The sequence below is a fragment of the Saccostrea echinata genome, unplaced genomic scaffold (genome assembly GCF_033153115.1).
Source record: "Saccostrea echinata isolate AGI-Se365-2 ecotype Australia unplaced genomic scaffold, CSIRO_AGI_Sech_v1 ptg000001l, whole genome shotgun sequence".
Classification (NCBI taxonomy): domain Eukaryota; kingdom Metazoa; phylum Mollusca; class Bivalvia; order Ostreida; family Ostreidae; genus Saccostrea; species Saccostrea echinata.
Window position 1 is genome coordinate 22,298,730 of NW_026889750.1, and position 25,648 is coordinate 22,324,377.

Sequence of the window (25,648 nt, forward strand, 5' to 3'; positions counted from 1 at the left end):
TGCATGAAAAAGATGAACTTACATTATTGATTTAGGCTTGAACACTCCAAATTCTTCCAGAATCAATGCATGGAATTCCTTCAAACCTTATAGATCAAATACAATATTTTATGTCTTGTTCATATCTGTTCTGAAATAATTTTATCATATATAACAGCATATTTGATATATATATATATATATATATATATATATATATATATATATATATATATATATATATATATATATATATATATATATATATATATATATATATATATATATATACAATGTATATGTAATGTTTTTAGTTAAAAATCTCTATATAGAGAAACTAATTCCATATAATTGATGTAAGCTCCTCTGAAAAATATTAACGGTCATCTGATTCTACTATTGACTGGCAGAGAGAGTCTTCCTAGATTTTTATTCTGATTAAAAGTTTGATTTATTATGATGTAATAATATCCTCACAAAAACATGAAACCACTCTATAACTTTCCTGTAGCTAAGATAAAAACAACTGTCAATGAGGAATTGTGAATAGCATAAAGAACATTTTTTTTTATCACCAACTCATTTTAAAAATACCTTTGGTTTATATCTTGGGAATTTCTTGTTTTCTTTTTTTTCATTTGAAGGTAGTTGATTGAATTAAAAACTGATAACCTGTTTTGATAGAATTTATAATGATACCTTTCCAAAAAGTTTAGCTCTCTCCTCAATTCCCTTCTAAGAATTTCTCATTTCTAGGGCTTCATTCAGTGGCTGTCTTTTAATCCATCTGACATGCCTCGAATGTGGTTCATAGCAGCTTTAAATAATAGAACAATTAAAAATTATCACCTTGCTCTTCCATTTAATTCAATATTTATGACAATTTGGCCATAAAATCTTTGTTAAATGCAAAGAAGAGTGCACTGGTAATTGATTAATGATTTTGATACCAGTGTTAAATAGTTTATTACTCTTAATTCCAGCTCTTTTTATAAAGGGGGTGGGGGTGGGGGGTGTAGACGGTATTTTCCATTGAAATCTGACTTGAAAGCATCAGCTTATTTTAAAATATTCTTGGACATGGATAAATGTTCCTGAAAACTTTTCTTATGTTTTAAGCATATAGAATACAACATTTAAGATGTAAATCCCTTCAAAATTTGTGAGAAGATGAGCATTTCTGTTGTTTTTTGACTTTAAACATATGCCCCCCCCCCTTGTGAAACACAAAGAGCTTTGGTATGAATTTGTGAAATAACAATCCATATTAACTGTAAAAAGGAAATTTTGTTTCACAGGGGGGGGGGATGTTTTAAAAATATTTTCCATTGATTTCTATAGTGAAAAACACAAGTTTTGCCAAAAATATAGAGTTATCTTTCTTTGTTTTCCAAAAAAAGTAATGTTTCATGAAAATTCATAAAAATATCAATATAATATGAAAAATCATTCAAATATGTTAACTTTTCGTAATTGACTTGGAGGTAGGCAGGAGAACAATACTATCGTTCGCAGTTCTTTGTACAGTGCCTAATATTTTCTAAATTACCAAAATTTTCTAGTTTAAAAAATAACCCATCCTCTGGTCACTTATAATCTTTGAGTGAAATATATGGCCATACAATGTTTCAAACAATGTTATGGAACTGACTTTTAGTTTACACCATAACTTTCTACCAGTGTACCACCAAAATATGCATAGATGAAATATTGCCGACTCGAGGTAAATCAACAATAATCAATCAATCAATTTACCAGCAACATTGAACTTCTGACAGTGACCTTGATTCAGGACTTACTTTCAGATGTCTAAAGTTTCAACTTTTGATAATTATGTATTAGAGAGTAATAAATTCATACTTTCCCCCTTCCACCCCAAGGTCATGACATGATCGACTGATTAATTGAATGGTGTTTAACATCCCATTTGAGAATTTTTCTCATGGGACGTTATGACACATCCTCAGGTAATAAACAATCTTTGTACCAAGTATGACCTTCAAATGTCAACAAGTTATGACATGGACATAATTGCACAGACAGATCGATAACTAGGCAGACAAGTGATTCCTATATGTACCCCCAGAACTTTGTATGATTAAATTAATTAAATCATTGAGCAAATTTGCATTTGAAAGCCATTGGCAGCTGAAATCATCAAGTCTCCTTACTTTGAATTACCTTCTTTTAATCCAAGCACCTCTTTTAGCTTTGCCTTGATGTGATCATCAAACTGTAAATCCATGAATTTTTCATTATTAAGATGGTTCATGTAAAGTCCAAACCAGTTGTTATAAATTTGCTTTTGAGATTTACGTACCATAACTGATATCTTGTGGCCCAATATGTTTGCAGTTCCTTTTATCAACACTCTCCCTGGACATAACTGGCATAATGCATTCACAAGCTTCTTACACTGTTCAGTCTACAAATGAAAACCAGTGTAAAGGATTATTGCATACACTGAATGAAAGATATACAATGGTTTCAGCCTGGGTATGTTTGTTGGTAGAGCACCTAACAAGTGATTCAGGGGTTCCGAGTTAAATTCCCAATACAGCCATACATTTTCTAACTCCCTATTATAAACAAATGCTACTTGAAAAAAAAATTATTCAGCCCCACTCAATGTATTATTTTACAACACACAACGAAAAAACATGCAGTTCTACCTTGTGTTGAGCATTTATGAAGATATTAATAGCTATTTCCTTATTTGTAGATTTATCAACCTGAAGGCATTTGAAAATGCATATTTAATGAAATAAATATAAGCCCCCCCCCCCCCCCCACACACACACACTTTTTGGGCAAAAACACATATATATTTACTCACATGAGCTTGCACACTCTCATAAAGCCAAGATACACTGTCTGTTAATGACTGGTCTGGAGATGTGTCTTGTTTTCTTGACTTCAGACATGGTGCATATCTGGACAAAAAAACAAAATAGGTATTATAGCTGACAAACTGGAGTATGATCCTTACCTGCTACATGATGTAATATTTACTCATACAAATTTCTTTTCCACAAATGTATTTCTTAATACCCATTTATAGAATTTTACTTTGGGCTTCTGCAAAGCTGTATACTTACAGTAGAAATATATTGTAATTTAAATTTCTTACAGAAATAAGAATGACATATTAGCTGTACACAGTTATTGAAACATTGAGTTCTATAATAATACAATCACTTGTTATTTGCATGAATTTTATTTTGCATAGCTTATGTTCAAAATTTTCATTAATATGTCTAAGAATTGTACTGATTTAAATATTATACACAGCAGTGAAAAATATTTTGCATAACTTATGTTCAAAATTTTCATTAATATGTCTAAGAATTGTACTGATTTAAATATTTATACACACAGCAGTGACAAATATTTGTAATTTTTTTATGACTTGTACTTACAAAAATAATCTCATGAAAATAATGTTTACGGATCACAATTAAAGTGTTTTATAGGGCTCCCACATTTCAATGGAGGGCCCTGATTATAATAATTATAAAAATTAAAGTAACATACATAAAATATTTAAATGCAAGCATGCACAAACAACAAATTCTTTTAAGAACATCGGGAGAATTCTCTCCCTGTTTTTCAAATCCATACATGAGATCAAACAACCTGAAGACATGTATACAATACATGGATAACACTATTAACCGTGCATTAAGACTTATACTCAGCAAATAAATACCTATTATAACAAATTCAATATAATCCCATCTATCACTTAATCTATCAATTAACACAAGTTACAAAAAGAAACCAGCCCATTCTTAAACTTGAAATTTTCCCACAAATTCTAATAAATCATTCAACCTTTTCAGATGTTCTGGAGAATAAATGAAGAAAATGAATGGATATATACCCTCTGGATACCTGCATTGATTGATTAAAAATTTTGACTTAATTTGACTTAATTAGCTGTAACACATATTTTGAAGGAGAATTACACTTGAATTAATTGACAACTTGGGAATGTTCGCAAATTAGTGAAATAAAATTGTATCCCCTTTCTTGGCCCAGATAAGTTTGAAATCATGTCTTTCCAAAGATTTGTCAAACAGGTGAAATCAAAATTGAATTTAAGCAGAGATTATTCACTCTGAACCAGAATTTTTTTAACTTATCACTCTCATGCTAAAACTTTTGTACCTTCCCCTTAAATCGGGATATATGTATGAACTTCTCTTCTTTTCTGGAAGGCAATCATCAAGTAAATAAGTATATGTGTGTATATGTATGAAAATAAGTCATTTTTAAAGTGAACTATATGAATGTTTTAAGACTTGCCATAAAAAAAATCTGTAGAAAGTAATATTCCACTCTATGAAGACTTACTGTGAAAACACTTATTTCTGTGAGCCCCTTTTTTTGTTTTTGTGCAAGAATTCATTAACCCACAAAATTTTGTAACTTTGTGTTTTGTAACTTTGTGTTCCAGTTACAATATGAAATCCTCGTAAAAACAACAAAAAATGAAGAAGAGAAAGTACTGTATGTGTACATATAAATTAGGGATGTGCGATTTTATCGGTAAACCGGTATATCTTGATTTTTAATTGTGTGATACGTATCATGATACGGAGATAAAAATACCGGTATTTAGGTACATTGTTAAACATTCCAGAAATTATTTATTTTTTGTTCAATCTTTCAAATTACAATTTCAGGAAGTGTAAAGAATGTTGAAAACGAACGCGACAAAGAACGACATCCTAGTATCCAAAATTGTCCTAGTATCCAAAATTGCTTGATATTACATAAATAAAAAATGAAAAAAGTTGAAGTTATGTTTTTCTGGCATATTTTTGGGAAAAAATATTAATATTCATCTAAAATCATTGTAAAATTGCTTGTAAAAATATCATGATATTATCGTGATATTTTAGGGGGAAATCGTGATATATCGCAATACGAAATTTTTGGCGATACCCATCCCTGATATAAATTGACGTATTCAAATTTAGTGCAATTACTAGGTATTCAACGGTTGGCATAATCATGAATTAGCTCTTAACATGTCCAAACCATGTATTGTGTTTATTAATGATTTATTACCGGTATTCATGAATTAGCGCATTGACATCCGCGCCAAAGATGCTAACATATGAAGCCCGCTTTTTTAAGTACACACACAGTAAGTAATTTTAAAGTTACATGTACTTTCAATGATTTACCTTCTGGGGGTCTTTTCTTAAATTGTATTCCAAGCTGACCTTAAATGAAAGAGACAAAACAATTAACAGTATATTCTTGCATCTGTTTACATGCACTCATTCAGAACTTTTATTTCTTGGTACATTTTCAAGAAAAAATGATGAAGTATCTGCTACAAAATCAGGCATATTTGGTTATACAATCTAAATTTCTGTACATATACAGTCACATTTTCCCTTTTAAGACTGTTTTAGCATTAAATGTGATTGCATGGACTTAAAAAACATCATTTAATACAATATTATTGTGTTAGAAAATTGCATAAACCTTATACCAATACCGGATCATACATGATAATTTAAGTAAACGAATTAGATTAAATAAGACTATATATAACTGAACAATGAAGCTGGGCTGAAGTTTTAATAGTAATTGTTACGGATTTCCTAGTCCAAATTCAAATAAAAAATAATACTTTGTTTTGGTTTTGCGATTGGTCATTATTCTCTTCGACAGCAGGATGCAGGGAACATCCACATGTTGCATGGAAGTATTTTTTTTCTTTACAAAGCCTACAGCGAACCTGGAAAAGGAGAGCTTATTATAAGATATTAATTGTAACAGTTGCAAGGAAGGAAAGCACAACTAAGCCCCCGTTCACACATAGACGCCGCTTCTACTACGATCAAAGCGTGGCCGATCGCGAAAAAGGTGTCCGATCGTGACAAATCGCAGGAGAAACGCAGTGGAGTCTTAATAAACGCAGTATGATCGCGGTAGGGTCTTCATGATCGCAGAGCTCTACACTTAGGGACATATCTTCATGTTAAATTTATCTTGTGACTCTCCATAGAAGATGGAGTATTACCGAGTTTTGTTCTGGACTCTAAGCTGGTACAAACTACAGGTAGGTTGGAGAAACTCTCTTTGATCTGATATATATTTTTATTGCCAAATAAATCCTGTATGTTTCAATGACAGGTACATTTAGGGAGTATATTTGGCAGGGATCTTATCTGGTACAAAATACAGGTAGGTGGGAGAAAGCTCTGGGATCAGAGACATATCTTAATGTTAAATTTATCTTTGTGACTCTTCATAGAAGATGGAATATTGCCCAGTTTTGTCCTGAACAATTAGCTGGTAAAAACTACAGGTAGGTTGGGGAAACCCTCTTTGATGAGGGTATGCTTTCAATGCCAAATAAATCCTGTATGTATCAATGACAGGCACATTTAGGGAGTATATGTGGCAGAGATCTTATCTGGTACAAAGTACAGGTAGGTGGGAGAAAGCTCTGGGATCAGAGACATATCTTCATGTTAAATTTATCTTGTGGCTCTCCATAGAAGATGGAGTATTACCGACTTATGTCCTGGACTCTAAGCTGGTACAAACTACAGGTAGGTTGGGGAAACCCTCTTTGATGAGGGTATGCTTTCAATGCCAAATAAATCCTGTATGTATCAATGACAGGTACATTTAGGGAGTATATTTGGCAGGGATCTTATCTGGTACAAAGTACAGGTAGGTGGGAGAAAGCTCTGGGATCAGAGACATATCTTCATGTTAAATTTATCTTTGTGACTCTCCATAGAAGATGGAGTATTGCCGAGTTTTGTCCTGAACAATTAGCTGATACAAACTACAGGTAGGTTGGGGAAACCCTCTTTGATGAGGGTATATTTTCAATGCCAAATAAATCCTGCATCTATCAATGACAGTTACATTTAGGGAGTATATTTGGCAGAGATCTTATCTGGTACAAAGTACAGGTAGGTGGGAGAAAGCTCTGGGATCAGAGACATATCTTCATATTAAATTTATCTTGTGACTCTCCATAGAAGATGGAGTATTACCGAGTTTTGTTCTGGACTCTAAGCTGGTATAACCTACAGGTAGGTTGGGGAAACCCTCTTTGATGAGGGTATATTTTCAATACCAAATAAATCCTGTATCGATCAATGACAGGTACATTTAGGGAGTATATGTGGCAGGGATCTTATCTGGTACAAAGTACAGGTAGGTGGGAGAAAGCTCTGGGATCAGAGACATATCTTCATGTTAAATTTATCTTTTGACTCTCCATAGAAGAGGAGCATTACCGAGTTATGTCCTAGACTCTAAGCTGGTACAAACTACAGGTAGGTTGGGGAAACCCTCTTTGATGAGGGTATGTTTTCAATGCCAAATAAATCCTATATGTATCAATGACAGGTACATTTAGGGAGTATATGTGGCAGAGATCTTATCTGGTACAAAGTACAGGTAGGTGGGAGAAAGCTCTGGGATTAGAGACATATCTTCATGTTAAATTTATCTTGTGACTCTCCATAGAAGATGGAGTATTACCGAGTTATGTCCTGGACTCTAAGCTGGTACAAACTACAGGTAGGTTGGGGAAACCCTCTTTGATGGGGGTATATTTTCAATGCCAAATAAATCCTGTATGTATCAATGGCAGGTACATTTAGGGAGTATATTTGGCAGGGATCTTATCTGGTACAAAGTACAGGTAGGTGGGAGAAAGCTCTGGGATCAGAGACATATCTTCATGTTAAATTTATATTGTGATTCTCCATAGAAGATGGAGTATTACCGAGTTATGTCCTAGACTCTAAGCTGGTACAAACTACAGGTAGATTGGGGAAACCCTCTTTGATGAGGGTATATTTTCAATGCCAAATAAATCCTATATGTATCAATGGCAGGTACATTTAGGGAGTATATGTGGCAGGGATCTTATCTGGTACAAAGTACAGGTAGGTGGGAGAAAGCTCTGGGATCAGAGACATATCTTCATGTTAAATTTATCTTGTGGCTCTCCATAGAAGATGGAGTATTACCGAGTTATGTCCTGGACTCTAAGCTGGTACAAACTACAGGTAGGTTGGGGAAACCCTCTTTGATGAGGGTATATTTTCAATGCCAAATAAATCCTGTATGTATCAATGGCAGGTACATTTATGGAGTATATGTGGCAGGGATCTTATCTGGTACAAAGTACAGGTAGGTGGGAGAAAGCTCTGAGATCAGGGACATATTTTCATGTTGAATTTATCTTGTGACTCTCCATAGACGATGGAGTATTATCGAGTTTTGTCCTGGACTCTAAGCTGGTACAAACTACAGGTAGGTTAGGTCTAAATTTGCACCCCTACACCGATAAATGGTGGTGCATGTCTTAATACGAGTGAAAATAATCTCGAAGGGACGTCAAATGCTTCAGGTAGGTTGGGAGAATCATGTATTTATTTTTGACTTTTACAAATGTCAACCTTTTACATGACCCTTTCTAAGACTTCAAAGAACCTTGAATCATATTCAGATACATAAAACGAAAATTGTTGCACAAAAAATTCATGTTGAGACTTTGTTTAATAACATTCTTTACGGGATATATTTCTCTTTGAAGGGGAAGCTGTAAAACAAAGTATTAAAAAGGGACGTTTACATGATACATAAGCACTGTAAAGGGGTGAAGTAAACAGGATTAAAATTTCTTAACACTGTTAAGTGGTCATGACGATTCTATTTTCATAAATTAATTGCTAAAAATATGTATATATTACTATATCGACTGGTCAAATGAGGATCATGGATGTCTTTCAACTTCACAGAAAATTTCTACACCAAACAATTACTTAGACTACAATACATGTGTAAAAATGTAATATAAATAACAAACCAAAATAAAACCTTTCTTTCGTTTTTCATGACATACAATTGCACCATTCTGGTCTTTTTCCGTATTTTTTTTTCGAGGGTAACCCCCCTTCCCCTCAGGAGAAGTGAACCTTCTTATACTGACACTTCTCGCCTGTTGAAGTCTTCGCCTTTACATTATTCTACACATGAATAGAAAGGAATATACGCTTATATATAGGTATGAATACTTTATTAAATTATAAGAAAAAAATCTAACTTACAACTTGAGTCGAAAAAATTGATTAATCTTTAAATTATGGAGTGACATATGATCCACCTGATTAAGAATATATTGTATTCCACGTGTTTAACGCAACTTAAAAGATACCCGATACTGCTTACACGGTGGCTCTCTTCTCAATCCTTAGGTAATGCTATATCAGGGTTGGATTGGGTGAAAAATTGGGGAGGGGATCTTAAGATAGCCTCTAGACATATGTTTTTGTTTTGTTTTGTTTTCTTTTGTTTGTTTGTTTTTTTTGGCAACGATACGTGCCTGTTTCCACTCGATAATACCCCCCCCCCCTCCCGCATTCTCTATTCGCAATGCACATAAACATAAAATTGCATCATTCGAACAACAAATTAATATTGAAAGAAAAATAAATATGATTATATAGTTCAACGACTTTTATTTGAATTGAAATAAATCCACGATTGTCAACAATTTATCAATATTTGATAATTAATTTCGTTTATACATTGTTAATATAGACTGGCATTTCGACTTTTACGCGTACGACTTAATTTATAATTACCCATTGTAAATTAAAAGTGAAATAAATATAATATAAATATATATTTAAGAATATTTCATTTCTTTCCGTATATTTTATCACATGTTGAATATTCCATGTACGAGTGAATAAATCCGCACATATTCACCCTACGTAATCCGCACACTTATGAAAGATAACTCGTGCTCATGAAAGATAACTCGTGTTCGCCTACCTGTACATTGTACCATCTAGCGTTAACCCAATATTTCAGCCATATATCGGCGGTATGAATTTAAATACTGTATGAACGGTTTTGATAGTTTTTGGGTTTCTCTGGCGGCCCCCAATGAGCCTACTCTTTTTCGAAAACCAGAGAAACGATCTTTAGCGTGCCAAGGGGCACCGTTTTACGTCCCATCCGACGGACTTTGAATTTAATACTAAAAGCAGTTAAATTGAAAATTACAAAAATGCTAATAAAAATATATACATTTAAATCTTATTGTAAAAATCAGTTTCTTGCAAGTAGTGTAAAATTGCACTAGGACTTACAATGGTAAAAAAAAAGTCAAGAATAAAATAAGAAAAAACACAAAAAACTGTTAACCCAAAATAATTGATTAAAGACAAAACAAACCAACATACATTTTTGTTTACCTGACTCATTAAGTGTAGGCCAATTTCGAAACAAGCAATTAGGGTAGAACTAAAAAAGTTCTTCATTATCATCCTTGTACCGAAGATCCATTTGTTTGATTATGCCCTAACTATTTGGCCAGTGGCTTCACAATATCCTTGAAATGCAAGTTAATAATAAACAAGTTAAATGTAAAATAATATTAACATAAGAGGGATCATACAAATAAATTTCTTAATTTTTTACAGTTTAATGTTATTACCTCTAAAATGGATGCAAATACATGTTTATGTATATACAGATTACAAAATATATATAGATACAGATTGACTTAGTTCTAACCTATATGTATACGTGTACGCAATTGCGAAAAATAGATATACATTAACGCAAACGATGTACATATCAAATAAGCAAGGGGAATTATATGTATTTTCTTTTGAATATTAATCATTTTGTCTTTTCACATGTTGCTTTACATCTGAGCAAGTACCTTAAGGTAACAGCAGGGACGTAACATTCTTTTGGAAAGTGAGGGGGGGGGACAGCCACAGACAAAAATTCAACTTACCTGAAAAAAATTGACAAGCAAATATATATATATAAAGGGGGAAAAAAGAAGAAAAAGAAAAAAGGAAACATTCCAAACTGGAAAATCCTGTTTAATTAATATGGAGGGGGTTGGTCAACTTCTTTCAGTACCAAATTTTATTCATACACTACTACTGCCTTATTTTACTCTGCTTACCAAAAAATGGGGGAGGGCAACCGGTCTTTCAATGAACATTTTCAATAATAAAAAGTACGTTATGTTTGGTAAAAAGTGGGGGAAGCCCCCCCCCCCTTCTGATACTACGTGCCTGAGTATAGTAAAGGGAGAGGAAATTAACAATTATGAAATAACATATTAATATATGGATAGATAGTTTTGAAAATTGATCGATACTTTGTATTGAATTTATAATTATAAAATAGAATTATCAATTTTAATTGAAAAAGAGTATTGGCATTCAAGTACAAGCATGTTTGTAAAGGCTTAAGTAGTTCTGAATCAATCACTTTGTAAACCATTTTACAGGGAAGTAATCTAGTATTTTTATGAAATTGGTTAATATTTTTATTTTATATACTTTCACTTACGATCACATAGTTCAGTTTAGATCGCAAAAGGTTCAAATTTCAAAATTACCAATATTTCTTACAATTCGCAACTCTGTTTCAATTTCTCTTTAGAGAATGTTTCAGTCTTGATGATTTAATCCATAGATTTAGAAATAATAACAAATCTTGATTTTCATTTTCATATATAATTTTTTTAAAAAATATAAGTAACTTGATTCTTCTTTAGAACGTGTGTGTGTAAGGGGGGGGGTATTTTTCTGAGTAAAGTCCTTTGCTGTAGTTCTATGTAAATTTTTATTCAGATGCTGGTTGCTCTCCATCCATCCAATTTCACTCACCAGCCCCCACCCTCAAAAGAATTTTCGAGTTTGGACAGTGACTTAATGCTTTTGGGGAAGAGGTCAAATTTTTTTTGGGCATCCCCCCTTTGAGAATCGATGCCACGGGTTTATTCTTTACATGTCTTTTTAAATGCATTGACATTTTTCAGATATAATTGTAGGTGCTTCTGTTCAGAAATCGATCAAAAAGAATCAGTTTCAAACAAAAAATGGTCTGAGTAATGAAATACATTGTAAATGAATGCAAAATAAATAAGTATACTGAAAGGAAAAAGAAACGCAGGGTAAACTTTTGAAATGATTTAGTTCTATTTGTACGAGAGCATTTTCCAGTATTGTTATCTTATAATTAAAATCATCTGTAATCAAGGACTTTCCGAAATCTTATTTGATTTTGACTTACAATTCACAAGTTATTGAAATTCATATGACGGTACCCCCCAGAAATGAAAATAAAAATTCTCAATATCTCCTTCGCGCGTCTATCAAAACATTGATTCTCCTCTGTATGGACTTCCTCAGTGCATTTATCTTTCTCAAAGGGGCATATATTTAAACCTTAAAACAGGGCAGCCCCTAGTTGGTCCAGATTAGCAGCGCTATACCGAAGCCTTCAAATCCTGCTTCTAGATAGTCCCGCACATTTTTGATTGGAGAAAAAGATAGAATTTACCGACGCCAGTTGATTTGGTAAATGTGAATATGTATGAAAAAGTCTTGAAAATTCCTGGGGGTAAACATGCTGAATGATAAGGCTTACGACGCATACGTGCGCGAGTGAGAGTATCACCGACGTAAGGTTGGCGAGCTCACGGACTAAAATAGAGCGATGGATTTCTTTCAGTTTTAGAGTGAATGTAATGCCTATGATTGCTTACTGTATCAGAATCGGTTTCAGTGGTAATACCGTGGCAATTACACAGGTGGCAGGATGAAAAACTATCTTGATATGACGTTGAACGCGCCAACGTCACTGTCACGGTTGGTTGGAAACCGTTCCTATAATTTCTCTCTGACAACGGATAAGATGTTCTGTGGTGGGAAATTAATAACAAACTGCACACAAACATGCTGTTGCATTTTTCTTCATTTAAGCAATTCAAATACTAGACCCAGTAAAACTTCCGTTAGCCGTACCGTGATTACAAGGAATTCATATTGATTGTAAATATCGAAAAACGATGGGCATACCTCCAGTGCATCAATTAGTACAAAAAACTCTTTAAACAAATATGACATCATCAATATACACGTGCTTTGGGCTTTTTAAACGCTTTTCCGATGTGACGTCATACAGTTCACGCCTGAGTAATTTTGAACACCGATTTTAGTGCACGGTAAACAAGACAGACCTCTGGCCAATTTTCATAATTTTTGGCCACTCAGTCAAACAAATTTCGTATATTATGATACCCTGCGTTTCTTTTTCCTTTCAGTATATTAAAATGATATAGTTTGTACATTCTTATGCAATGACACGTACATGTACTCCTTTGAAATAAAAAAAGAATATTTGGACAAAATATTTTGAATACGGCAATGTTGAACATTTTACATATCAATTTTTTCTGTTCGATTATATTTGATTTAATGAGGGCATTAATATAAATACTGAATAAACTTAGTAGATGGAAAACTTACTAAATATTTCTCAGTATATAAATGTATATTGTTTGAGTTAGGAGTTTTGGTCAAACATTATTCATTTCAAATAATAATTTTTCAAAGACTTGGCATCGTTTTTCAAAGTATATTTTTTGTGTGGGGGTGGGAGGGGGGTAGGGTGTTGTAATTAAGTAACCAAACAATAGTGCCTGAATTAATCTGGAAACTTTGACAGTATACGAACAAAAAAGTACTAAAGTTGAGCACCAGTCTAAATTATAGAACTAAATTTAACAGGAAAGACTATTGTTGGAAAAGTCAGGGCGGGTTACGACCCCCTCTCCTGATACTACACTTTCCTGCTTGTTGCTTGTCTCTGATACATATATTTCTTAATTCATTACCAAGTTTCACAATTTGAAAGCATATATTAAGTAACTCTGGTTCAACCATTCCAATTTTTACGTAAATACGTCTACATCATCGATGGATTTTGTGAATATCTTTCCATTTACCTACTTAATTTTGTTTTTCACAAATTTTCGCAAATTATACTTTTATATGAATAGGTTTTAACCTTTACGTATATAATATTTTTTCTTTGAATTCTTTAAGATCAAAACACTTGCTACTTTTCAAGTTGTTTACAGACTAAAAACTTACGCCTACTCATGAGCGGGCGTAGACTTCAGCCAAAGTTTAGCCTCGACTTAGTCTCCGCCTTTTTGTGAAACGCAACTTAGTCCGATTTTCGGGTCAAGTCACTGATTTAGTCCGGACTAAGCTTACGCCTGGTCGTAAGCATTTTGGAGAAACGGGCCCCTGACACTAAAGTTTAATTTATTTCTTTTCGTAGAATTCCCGATGTGTTTCCAGAGAATATCAAAAAGCTACAGGTTGATCCTTCATTGTCATATTTGCTGCAAGAGGATGTTGGTTTACAGCCATCTATTTGTGGAAATATACAAATAGGATCTATTCTTAAATATCATGTAAGATGGCTTTTGAAGGACATGAAATCAACAATGACTTTAATTCAGTAATATCTTTGATGTTTTTTATTGAAAAATTTTATTTTAACTTTCACATTTCAAAATTCATTAATATTGCACATATTTAGGACCTCCCATGATTTGTGGTTGGATATGATTTTTATCCAACGAATTGTGTTTTTTTTTATCCTCGAACCTTGGCGAGGGGATGAAAAATATACGAGTTGGATAAAAATCATATCCAACCACAAATCATAGGAGGTTCTTTTTATCACATTTTACACATCAATATCAATGTTTTATTATATATTTGTTATATAATAAATTTTTGGATCCCAGATATGACAGTGTCACGCGCCCTCTATTACACACCCTGTATCATTACCTTTATTTCACCCTTTATTACACCTTTCCAGAAAGCCTCTGTACTTTTCATTGAGCTTTTCCTTTTCTTAATTATATTTATTTAAATTGCAATTTTGGATACTCTGTATCATTCAGAATAATATCTTATTAAATTTATAATAATTCTAATTCTTATCGCTGAATGTAATGCCTTTAGATAAAATGATGAAAACAAAACCCAGAAATATTCAACCAATAGAGAAGTACTCGTTCAATTATTATAAAATGTATTTACATGTACATGTATATATGAATTGTCGACCCTTACTTTTCAAATATATAATAAACAAAAATACATGGCAAAATCAGTATCACATCCCATATCAACCCTCGACCAATATCAGCTCTCTGGCCTTCGGCCCTCGAGCTGATATTGGAGTCTCGGGTTGATATGGGATGTGATAATGATTTTGTCATGTATCATTCTCTATTTATATATGAATTCACATTACTTATCTTCACCAATTTCGCAAAAATTCCATTGTGACGTCACAACAGTGGGGTATCAAAAATATTCAATGAGTGATATCCACGGGATAAAGGAGTAAATGTGATAAATAAACTTATGTGCAAAGGTGGTTAAGTACTATGATGATTTCACTAATGTGTCCTGAAAAATTGTGAGAAGAGAAGCACACACCCAGTATTCATTTATACTATGTAACAAAGAGACAGGGATTTTTTTGCTGAACGTTTTAAAGCACTTGATTCGGTTAATGGCTCTTTCCACATGTATCCTGTGAGCAGAAATTTTTCTCGTTAAAGTCACATCAGCTGCACTCATGGAATTGGCACTAGAAGCAAACGGAGGGATATTTAGTCCTAGTTCCAGTTCAGTCAGTTGGTCCTCTATTTTGAACCCTTTATCTGCCATGACAGAGTCCCCTGGATGTAAATATCTTTCCCTCATCAGAGATTCTACATACTGAAAACATAGGTAATCAAAGATTACGAAGCTCATCTCGAGGAATGTTATCTATAAGTAAGGAAAATTTCACATCATATTTTTTTCGAGTTAGTGTACATCCCAAGATCAATATCCATGCAAGTTTGGTTTAAGTAGGACTTATACATGTAGTTACTTGGAAATAGATCTGCTCAAAAAACTTTTAACTTGTTTACTAATCAAGAAAATTTTGGTCAGTTCCAACATCCAAAGCAAGTCTGGAAGTTTTCAACCTTAGATTCACTATCTATGCAAGTTTAATCATAACAGGCCATAATATTATATAGCTACTCAAAAAAATTACCCTAGTCACTCATCTGGAAAATGTAGGTCAGAATCAGAATCCAAGCAATTCTGGAAGTGTCCATCCCTAGATACATCATCCATGCTAATTGGTTACTATATGGCTAAAATTCACTCATGTGGAAAATCTAGGTAGGATCCTGCATCCAAAGCAGGTTGGTTAGTGTACATTCCTAGATGCGTCATCCATGAAAGATTGGTCCAGGGAGGGCTTATAGTTACTTGGGAATGAACTTGCTCCAAAATCTTAACCTGGTCACTCATGTGGAAAATCTAGCATCCGAAGCAAGCGTGGTAGTGTCCATCCCTGGATGCATCATTCATGCAAGTTTGGTCAAGGTAGGGCTAATATTTACCAGGGAATGGACCTGCTCCTTAAACTTTAACATAGTCACTAATAATTCTTGAAACATGATAGATCGTGCCCGAGTCGAGTTCAATCGTTTGCGGTTCAAATCGCGCGTGATCGTGCAGCAAGAACCGTCCAAATTTCGCTTCGTCAGTTTTTATCGGAGTGTAAATTGTAAAACAAATGTTTTGCGTGTTTACTATTTCTTTTATGTTATAAAAAATACAATCATTGTATAGAATATATTTTCTCATACTGTACAGCAGGAAATTAACTAGCGGAGTTAATATTCGCGGAAATAAAAATTCCGCGAAATCAACATACAGTGAATAATTCTTCCAAAAATGATAAGGATAAATTGAAATAATATCGATATCTGTGATTAGATTCGTTAACTCTTTCTGTGTTTCCTTGCAAACTTAAAAGCAGTTATCAATATAGCGGAAATGAAGACCGTCTTCCTAATTATGCGGGTGTACGGATCAATCACTAATACGTAGTTGTTGGTGTTTTAAAAGCTTAATTGATAAACAAACAGCTATAATTAGCGTTTAATTCTGCCACTCAGTAGAATTGTGATGTAATTACCTATATAAACATGTAAGATTTCACTCGTGCATATTTCTCAGTCATGATCTTTAATCAAGGCGATTGTAGTAAAAGCAACGCTATTTATTCAATTTTATTAAGAGTCCAACATACTGACTATCGGTAGTAACAACTGATTTAGATTCAGGATTTAAATATACTGCAGTAAATACTACCCTGTACTCAAAACATACCTATGAACGAACATCTACCAAAGGGCTTTATTTACATGAATGTTAAAATGTTTGGATACGACTTGAAAATGCTTGAATGAATCACTTGAGTATATACTCATACATACGTATTTCATAAATATCTAATAAAAAGAAAGAAAAAAAAAACTCGAGAAAGAAAGAAGAAAATTTATCTGAATGCGTAACATTGTAAATCGTACAACGTTTGTCTTCAAATCGGGATCAGTACGGTGTTTTTTTTTCTCTCTCTATTTAATCGGGTTCAGAATCGATACAATACGCAGGGAAAATAGTTGCAGTACTGAAAAAGTTTCTGTATAATTTTCCTTTCTGCAAATTCAAACGACCGCGATTTGCTGCAAATTGAACAAATCGCGATCTTTTCCGACCGCGATTTTAACCTGCTGTACGGTAAACACTGTATGGTAATACAAGTTAAACAAGTTAAATTGAAATTTTTGGAGATAACGAACAGTATTCAAACTCAAAAGTCCATTAAACATTACAAAATAGGAGCAGAGCAAACACGGACCTCCAAAACATCAGAGGTGGGATCAGGTGCCATGGAGGAGTGAGCATCCCTTGCCGACCGGTCACACCCGCCTTGTGCTCCTTGTCATGATCGGAAAATAACGGAAAAATCCGTCGACAATTCAGTGTTTAAATAATGGCCTAACAATTAGTTTGAAAAACGTCAGTCAGCATTTGACTCAATGATAAATTGTATTTGCTGACAAGGTCATTGTATCGACCATAGAACTTACGAAATGATGACTTTAAACGAGACTGCTGATATTCTTGTTTCATCAACTTGTTTGTCAATAATTTACCTCGTTTTAGAAATTGTACATACGTAGAGCATGCCCTTGCGTATCGAAGTGTTGTAAAGCATTAAATCGGTCGCAAAAATATATTTAGCACTTTAAAGTATTTTCATAAGAAAGAGTGCAAAGAGAAAAAAGTAGAAAAAGTATATGAACCATTTTATTACAAACTGTATACTTGTCTTGCATTTCTATGCATTTTTATTACTTTATTTTTCAGAGGTAAATTGTTAATACTAATCAAAATCCATAAATTTATGGAAATGAAAATCGGACAGAGATAAAGGATATATAGAAATGTATTTCCTTAAAATAATTTGGTTCAAAGACTAATAACAACAAATACATGTATGTGAAATTATTAGCTATGATTAATGCTGATATACTTCGCGTTCTGATACCCTGGGTCTTTGTCACTTGATCATGACGATGATATGGATCACAATAAATGTGAAGTGCAGAAAAAAATTTGTCATTTGTGAATGTAGTGTATTCAAAACAAAATTCATTTCTTCTTAAACTTTTTATTCAATTTATTAATTATTTTAGACATTGTAATTCATATCAGGAAACTTAATGCGTTTTTTTAATATCTTAGGCACGCCCTCTTTGGGGAGCGGTTCATTTAACAACTTTTTATAAAATTATAAATATGTGATAGGAAATGAAAAACAAATTGAAACATTATTATAACAATCATTTATAAATATTGAGTATATTTTTTAAAACTTTAATTCATAGCTTTTATGTATGTTATTCATAAGGAATCATTCTATTGAAGCAATGAAAAACAACGTCTCATTTCCTTATGTGCACATTCTAAATTTCTAACACAAGCACAAATAGATTGACCGTTCCTGCGTCTCGGGGAGCAGTTCATGAATCCTGCTCCTGTATCTTTTTATACACCCCGTATTTTTGTACGTCATATAAAAGTATCTAAGGGCCTGTGGAAATAGATACATGTAACACCTTTTAAACATTTCATTTTATACAATTGATTAAATTAACACTAACCCCTCTATAAAGATAAAAAAATGCTTCCCTGACCTTCTGTGCAGACCCCAGGGTGTGGATAAGTTTATGATATATTGGGAGAAAAACATCTCTGAATTTCATCTTCTTTACTTATTGTAAGTGTAGCAAGCAAATTATTTTCACGATTAAAATAAGCAGCTAGCCCTCTACAAAATTCGACTGATAATTCCATGGACCAAGGATCAGGCCCTAGAATGGAGGCAAGGTTTGTTATACATTAAAATTCATTTGCTTTTCTCCTGAACTGTAAGTAGATAAACTGCATAAAATTAATATAATATTATTGATTATAGAGTTCTCACCAAAATGAAGAATTCCAGACTAATTCCGTGCCAAAGTACTTACATATATAGCCTGGAGAACTAAGGTGACTGTCAAGACCTACTGACCTCTTGTTATGTCTTCTTTTAGTTGTTATGTTCAGTATCCCCACTGGAATTTCCTGCAAGTTTCCCCAAAGGAGTTTTCTACATAGGAACATTTGGCAAGTGAGACCGATTAAATCCGACGCTAATTGATAATATCGTTTTTTTTAAAGCTCTATATCCTTGATGCAGAATATGCACTTTAAAATTCAAGAACTTAAACAGAAGTAAAAAAAAAAAAGAATTATTCACAATGACAGAGCGTTTCTTAAATAATTGTTGAAGAAAGTGTATTGATTGAACTGTTAACATTAATCAAGGATTCAGCTAGTGTACACTGTGTTCGAGAACATGACGAACAAAATGTTCTTTTCGGATTTAGTCACGTTTACTCCTAAATTTTGATATAAATAATGATGGATGATCAAGTGTGAAGGTAATACATTTTTGCCACAGAGAGAGAGAGAGAGAGAGAGAGACGGATTTGTATTATAACTCTTGCCATGGGAAGCAATTTTTTTCTTGTTCTTTATATTACCAGTTTCATGGTTTTTGTATCATATGGTAATTATGAATCTCCATTCTCTGATATTCCTTTAATTAACATATATTGAAAGTAAATATACTTTATTTTCAGAACCGATCGATGGAAATATTGCTTATTGGGATAAAAAAAATAAGACAATGTACCCTGTTACTAAGTTAATGACTGCTGCTTATCACTCTCCAAGATGAGATTTTATACAGTCAAATGATTTTCAGCTCGTGTTGCACCATATCCAGTACGATGTCCCCCAAATACCGTGAGAGTAGGAGAATGTTTTCCTCCTTTTTACACATGTAGACTTGGAGTTTGTGTAACAGAAGACCCCTTGCAACTGGGCGGAGAAGGAATTTGTTGCAAAGGACGTGAGTGATAATATCATTACTATTAACTTACTTCTTACCTCGATTCATTAAAAAATGTTTTACTGTGTTAAAATTTCCAGAACAACAGGAAAATATCATGGATACACAAATATTACAAGATTAAAAGGGAAACTCTTATCTATAAATAAGTATATTTTGAGATATCCAAACCATTGTTAGATACAGGCTAGTCTAGTGTATGATTAAATTAATTGCTTTTTAATATATTCGATCAGTGCATATTATCTATTCAAGATATATTACTAAAGTCAGGTACTTTTCACACAATTGCTCCGAAGAAAATAGTTCCATTCATGATCAGTAGATACAACATTACACCAAATGTTAAGAATAATGATGTATATTTAATATGTTAAAGAAAACAAAATTAACGTAAAAAGATTTTAAGAAAATCACTTTTTCCCCAGAAAAGCAAATAAAAAGTTTTCATATTCCTACGCTCGCTGCCTCCTCAGTCTTTTTCACGAAAATATATAGGTCATACTTCGATTGTTAATGATAAATCTTTTCTCCAATTATAAATCTTTTCACCAATTATATTACTGTCATGATTATTGTTCGTTAATTGCCGTATATTTCTTTTGAGTAAGAATGTTAATCATTAACTGTGTGTTTTTTTTTTCTTTTTTTTTAAATAACAGAATGGTTATTTTGGTTAAACACCTGCAATCATAACTTCTCTGCACAGCAACGTGATTTTCGTTGGAAAGGATCTTCGCACGTGTGTAGACCTTGGCTATTTGGTCTTGCAAGCACAGGTGTGTGCACCGTTCGCTAGTGACGCTAAGATCATGTAGACTGGGTATCAGAATTTTCTACAGACATGGAGAAGTTTAGAACTATACACCAGTTTCATAACAAGTGCAGGTTTTTTACTCAAGCCCTAGAGTGGCTGAGTTATCTATTTAAAACGATGCTAGGTCATCGATCTACTCAGTTTAAAAACACGAAATATACTATTTTTGTAAAGAAAATCATTTCTAGAAACAAAAATGAAGTTTATGTTCAAAACGTCTGCATATTCAAAATCTATATTAAGTGTTAAATGTCAGATTCTATTCTATGACGAAGGAATATTCAATGATGCTCCGCAACCGCATCTCGTGCTTTCCTTTGCGTTTAACAACGGCCGTCTCTGGACGAGTTCATTGATTACTCTAAAAGGTGACAGGTTGACCCATCTTTAACATCTGCCTTTACTTTGAGTGATTGTACTTTAATAGCACAAAATTAAAAAATAAATTAAAATCTATCCTTGATAGATCTATAGTTTTGGCAATTGCTATTTAAAAAAATTGGGCTATCTTTGATAATCCATAAGGGCTTGGACTTGTTTACAGAAGATTCTATAATTGGGAAGTTAGACTGTTAGATGGTACACATGTAGCACAGGCCCATAGTACGCGGGATTTTTTGGGGACCCCCCCCCCCCCCTCCCACTTCACTTTGAAAACGTTGAGCTACAGGCCTGTAACATGCTGTTTGGATTAAATATTCCTGAAAATGAATGAGGTGTTAAATACATTTTTAAAATTATACTATTAATTATATTTAGTCTATGTTCTATTTGAAATTAAAACTACTTTTAGGCATGTGCAACTTTGTGATAAAGTCACTACATGCATATAACGTTATATGTACATGCAGTTTGTTTCCTAGTACATGCATATTTTTATTCAACAAAAGATGTTGAAACTCAGTAGCCTAAATATTATGTCATTTTAGGATATTTATGGCACTTTTATAGTTGACTTTCTACAGCTTGAGTATCGATTTGTCAGTAAATACTTGTTTTTTATTAGAAATCATCTGAACACAATGAAAATTCGATTAAATTAAAAGTCGAATATCTTGGATATGGGGTAACCCATATCTATTCTTGTTTAATGATTATCATTCACATTCTTTTTATGTGTATAATGAATTTTAACTGTTTTTTTAAGGAAATATTTTGTGTATTTGCATTTTCAAATTTGTCTATTTAAGTAATTCAGAATATTTATGCCTGTTTCCTTCGAGAAGATTTAAAAAAAAAATGTACACGTTTAGGGTATTTTTAATTTAAGTTCATGATAGAATGGGTAAATATACTAGATTACAAGCACTTATATCAGTTTGTTAATTCTTCATGAAGTTGAGAAGAAAACTTTTAAAAGCAATAATTTTATGCAATTACATCTGCTGTTAATGAAATGAGCACGTGTATAAATAATTTCAATGCCCAAATACGCAACTAATATAAAAATTAAAATCCGTCATTTACTAAGTAAATAAATGACAATAGAACTAAATGTTACATATATATACAGGGACACAAATACACAAAAAATTATTCAACACGTAAAGTGGTACGTAACACAACCACATGGCCACGTTAACATTAAAATCACTTTGAAATTACATAAACACATTGATATTTTAATAAATTTTATTAATGTGCCCTTACTACAGTTAGTTACAGATCACAGGCACTTGTTTCGGTAATAAATTTTTAACCCATAGTATAATAATAACACAAGGTATCCAACTCCCAATTACATGGAGTACCCCCCTCCCCCAGAATCGCACTCATTTACACTTTCAGAGTAAATGCACTGGCAAACTGTTTATACCTATGTCTTCTACGATAATTTATCTACACAACCGTATATTGCATATGCTTGTCTTTATTTTCTTTTATCTCCGTAAACAGCGTCAAAACTCTGCTAGCCGAGTGGAAAAGTCGAATTCAACCATGAAATGGTATGTGCTGATCCCGGGCAGAGAACAAAATTAAACAAGAATAGATATGGGTTACCCCATATCCAAGATATTCGACTTTTAATTTAATCGAATTTTCATTGTGTTCAGATGATTTCTAATAAAAAACAAGTATTTACTGACAAATCGATACTCAAGCTGTAGAAAGTCAACTATAAAAGTGCCATAAATATCCTAAAATGACATAATATTTAGGCTACTGAGTTTCAACATCTTTTGTTGAATAAAAATATGCATGTACTAGGAAACAAACTGCATGTACATATAACGTTATATGCATGTAGTGACTTTATCACAAAGTTGCACATGCCTAAAAGTAGTTTTAATTTCAAATAGAACATAGACTAAATATAATTAATAGTATAATTTTAAAAATGTATTTAACACCTCATTCATTTTCAGGAATATTTAATCCAAACAGCATGTTACAGGCCTGTAGCTCAACGTTTTCAAAGTGAAGTGGGAGGGGGGGGGGGTCCCAAAAAAATCCCGCGTACTATGGGCCTGTGCTACATGTGTACCATCTAACAGTCTAACTTCCCAATTATAGAATCTTCTGTAAACAAGTCCAAGCCCTTATGGATTATCAAAGATAGCCCAATTTTTTTAAATAGCAATTGCCAAAACTATAGATCTATCAAGGATAGATTTTAATTTATTTTTTAATTTTGTGCTATTAAAGTACAATCACTCAAAGTAAAGGCAGATGTTAAAGATGGGTCAACCTGTCACCTTTTAGAGTAATCAATGAACTCGTCCAGAGACGGCCGTTGTTAAACGCAAAGGAAAGCACGAGATGCGGTTGCGGAGCATCATTGAATATTCCTTCGTCATAGAATAGAATCTGACATTTAACACTTAATATAGATTTTGAATATGCAGACGTTTTGAACATAAACTTCATTTTTGTTTCTAGAAATGATTTTCTTTACAAAAATAGTATATTTCGTGTTTTTAAACTGAGTAGATCGATGACCTAGCATCGTTTTAAATAGATAACTCAGCCACTCTAGGGCTTGAGTAAAAAACCTGCACTTGTTATGAAACTGGTGTATAGTTCTAAACTTCTCCATGTCTGTAGAAAATTCTGATACCCAGTCTACATGATCTTAGCGTCACTAGCGAACGGTGCACACACCTGTGCTTGCAAGACCAAATAGCCAAGGTCTACACACGTGCGAAGATCCTTTCCAACGAAAATCACGTTGCTGTGCAGAGAAGTTATGATTGCAGGTGTTTAACCAAAATAACCATTCTGTTATTTAAAAAAAAAGAAAAAAAAAACACACAGTTAATGATTAACATTCTTACTCAAAAGAAATATACGGCAATTAACGAACAATAATCATGACAGTAATATAATTGGTGAAAAGATTTATAATTGGAGAAAAGATTTATCATTAACAATCGAAGTATGACCTATATATTTTCGTGAAAAAGACTGAGGAGGCAGCGAGCGTAGGAATATGAAAACTTTTTATTTGCTTTTCTGGGGAAAAAGTGATTTTCTTAAAATCTTTTTACGTTAATTTTGTTTTCTTTAACATATTAAATATACATCATTATTCTTAACATTTGGTGTAATGTTGTATCTACTGATCATGAATGGAACTATTTTCTTCGGAGCAATTGTGTGAAAAGTACCTGACTTTAGTAATATATCTTGAATAGATAATATGCACTGATCGAATATATTAAAAATGAGTGGGTTTAAAAATTCAATTCCAGTGTTTAGATATTGCAGTGAATAAACAGAAGAAGTTTACGTCTGATTTTCCCCGAAAACATTACGATGTTTATCCGATGTAATTTAAGAAACAGATCTTTAGCCAATCAAAATCTCTGCCCGGGATTAGCACATACCATTTCATGGATGAATTCGACTTTTCCACTCGGCAAGCAGAGTTTTGACGCTGTTTACGGAGATAAAAGTTGCCATTGCATTTCCTCTGAAAGTGCAAATGAGTGCGATTTTTGGGGGAGGGGGGTACTCCATGTACATGTAATTGGGAGTTGGATACCTTGTGTTATTAATATACTATGGGTTAAAAATTTATTACCGAAACAAGTGCCTGTGTTACAGGTATAGTATTTAATACTTTTAAATGTTCCATAATTTTTTTTCAGGTGGAATATACTGAAACAATGACAAAGAAGAATCTCTATAGCTGTTCAGAAATAAAATATTTTTGGAAAAAGATTCCATACATGTCCAAGAACGAATTTGATGTCGATATCGACAATATTATGTCGATACCGTATCGATATCGATCCTGATGAGTACTATTAATTGGAAATACTTGATACCATGTATGAGACTTGGTGCTCTGTCGATGTCGTCGATATCGACAATTCCATGACGATATCGTATCGATATCGATCCTATTTGTACAATTCATTTTCAAAATGAGGTATAACATAATTTTACAAGGCCACAAGCGATGTGGATATTGATTCATTATTGGCATGAATATGAAAATAAATTAGGATGACAAACAAAGGGTTAGGGGTTGTTATTGTCTTGGGTTAGGCTTAGGTGTTGGGTTAGGTTGAGAGTTGGTAAATATGTTTTTAATAATCATGGTTCGATATCGATACGATATCGTCGATATCGACAGTAGGATCAACTTATTAATCGGAAAGTACATATGTACAAGTATTGCATTAA

At 33.0% G+C, this 25,648-nt stretch overlaps 1 long non-coding RNA gene across 1 annotated transcript; it reads right to left on the bottom strand.

Moving 5' to 3' along the window:
- Positions 1 to 2,318: 2,318 nt before the first annotated feature.
- Positions 2,319 to 5,804, bottom strand: LOC133200221 (uncharacterized). Its single transcript, XR_009722906.1, has 4 exons — positions 5,630 to 5,804; positions 5,175 to 5,213; positions 2,816 to 2,912; positions 2,319 to 2,404 (listed from the first exon to the last, which is right to left on the bottom strand). It is a non-coding gene; the product is annotated as an uncharacterized LOC133200221 (long non-coding RNA).
- Between the last annotated feature and the right edge of the window lie 19,844 nt (positions 5,805 to 25,648).